Source organism: Schistocerca nitens, chromosome 1 (genome assembly GCF_023898315.1).
Source record: "Schistocerca nitens isolate TAMUIC-IGC-003100 chromosome 1, iqSchNite1.1, whole genome shotgun sequence".
Classification (NCBI taxonomy): domain Eukaryota; kingdom Metazoa; phylum Arthropoda; class Insecta; order Orthoptera; family Acrididae; genus Schistocerca; species Schistocerca nitens.
The window spans coordinates 295,933,210-295,935,763 of NC_064614.1; the positions used below are offsets into that span (position 1 = coordinate 295,933,210).

General features: G+C 45.1%; 1 non-coding gene across 1 annotated transcript; it reads left to right on the plus strand.

The window, feature by feature from the left end:
• The first annotated feature begins 2,088 nt into the window (after window positions 1-2,088).
• On the plus strand, window positions 2,089-2,160 carry Trnat-agu (transfer RNA threonine (anticodon AGU)). The gene has a single exon. It is a non-coding gene; the product is annotated as a tRNA-Thr (tRNA).
• Window positions 2,161-2,554: the final 394 nt, after the last annotated feature.

Consider the following 2,554-nt stretch of genomic DNA (forward strand, 5'->3'; position numbering starts at 1 on the left):
TTTGGTTGCCATCCGATTATTTGACTTCATCTCTTGGCTGCCTGTCTCACCTCATCTTACGTTTGAGTTACCTTGACAGGCCAACCCTTGGAACACTCCTGAGCACCACTTGTTTAGTTTGTTTTAGATTGTGATAATCATTTTAGTCTGAAGTATCGTGCAAGGCCTTCGACCACATATTAGTTCAGTTCTTTTTAAATTTTACATAAAGGCCTTCAGCAGTGTTAAATTAAAATTTTGAAGATTGATTTTATTTTGAAAAAGAAAAAGAAATTTGTTCCTTAAAATTGGTTCTATCTGAAATTGTTTGTAATCCAGGCCCTAAGCTGTTACTTGTTCGATGTGTTATGTGTGGCTTTCAGCCGAGGATTTACGTGAAACCCCTTTAATAAGGCCTTCCGCCGTGTGTATTCTTTAAAGGAAAATTTTTTATAAGAAGGAAGGGGTTTATTTAACTAGGCTATCAGCCGTATTGTTTAGTTGTGATCTTTTAAAGCAATGTGTAAATAAGTGGTTTTAGAAAAATAAAGTTGTATGTTTGATTGTGCAACTCAATTGTGCAACTCACAGTAGCTGTTTACGGCCCCATCCACAACCGTAACCTTACCCTGTGCGCTCTCTGAGTACGTACCAATCAGGTTTCAGCGGAATAAACGATTTCGGGAAGGCTGACTGTCACTGAAAGATAGTAGGCGCCCAGGACAATCTCAACATGTCAATACCCCTTCTGTTATTCTAATTCTATTACTGCGATGGACGCTGCCTTCAGGAACAATCGACGATGGACGATGGAAGACATTCGGCTCATGTTGGGCGTCAGTCACGATACCGCTCACGCCATCATGACAGCGCATCAGAAGCTTCACAATATATGTGTGCAGCAGTACAGCCCCTAGCCTAAGGACGAATGGAAGTAGAACAGAACGTCGTCAGCATCTGGAACGGTAACGCGATGAAGGATATCTTTCCCTGTCTCATATTGTCGCGGGAGTTGAAACATAGTATCATGATTTTGAGCCAGAGAGCAACAGTCGGAGCTAAATATGGTAGAACGTGGATTCACACTTACCGAAAGAATGCAAAACCGTACCGCCAGCTCGGGGAAAGTCATGATGACCTATTTCTTTGACTACTAGGGCGCACTGCTTACTGACTTTCTGGAACACGGTGCCAAAATTAATGCATAGCGGTACGTGGACAATTTACAAAAATTGAGAGCGCCATGAACTCCAAACGCCCAGAAATGCTGATAGACGGCACGATCTGGTGCGAGATAATGGCCGCCTACATGTTGCCAAGGTTGTTTCGACAGTGTTGCAGTCCGCAGCTCGTGGTCTAGTGGCTAGAGTTGCTGCCTCTGGATCATGTGGTCCCGGATTCGATTCGCGGAAGGGTAGGGGATTTACTCTGCCTGGGGACAGGGACTGTGTTGTCCTCATCATTTCTTCATCATTATTCGTGACCGTGGCTAGACTGGACTTCGTAAAAGAAATGGGACTGTGTTAAAATTGGGCCTTCGTACGGGCACTGATGACCACGCTTGAGCACCCCACAAACCAAACAGCCGTCCACTGTGGCCAAGCGGTTCTAGGCACTTCAGTCCGGAACCGCGCTGCTTCTACGGTAGTAGCTTCGAATTCTGCCTCGGGCATGGATGTGTGTGATGTGCTTAGGTTAATTAGGTTTAAGTAGTTCTAAGTCTAGGGGACTAATGACGTCAGATGTTAAGTCCCACAGTGCTTAGAGCCATTTGATTTGATTTGAACAAACCAAACATCATGATCCTCATCATCGACAGTGTTGCAGAAGTTTCGATACGAATCCCTTAAACATTATCCATCCCCACATAATTTCCATATTTTTGGAGGCCTGAAGAAAAACATCAGTGGCCGTCGATTGGCTTCGGACTAAGAGGTACGCTTCTGATTACAATCATGGTTCCGTGGGCAAAAGCAAACACTTTTCCAGAAAAGCATTAACCTTATCGTCTCACAGTGAGGGAATTTAAATTCGCTGGGGTGGCAGTGAGAATTTGGATCGAGGAGGGAGGTGTGCCAGGGTAGTCCATGAAATTGTATGAACCGTTGTGTCAAGGCGGCTTAGTGGCTAGCGCACCTGCCTAGTAAGCAGGAGACCCGGGTTCGATTCCCGGCCTTGGTACAAATTTTCAATCACCGCTTGAGTCTGTATACATAAAATCATATCTGCATGAGACCAGCAAAGTCTCTGAAATTGTGTCATTTCATCTGCGTAAAACAAATATCGATACAGAGAATGCCTGGAGCAGCATGGTGGACATTGTTACGACTTCCCTCGATTCGACAGCAGAGCGGGCGCGCCGAAAGTGGTGCGCCCAACCACAGCATTGGAAATAGAAGTGGCACCACGTCGTCTGTCTAGATGTCGCCTGGTCTTGCGTATTCATGTGTGCAGTATCCGAGAAAAACGAATCCTATCAGACTGTATTCGTCATCGTCAAATAGATCCAGCACCAAGCGCGATTTTTTGGGTGCCACGAATACACAACAGGATCATCTATGGTTTACATAGCCAG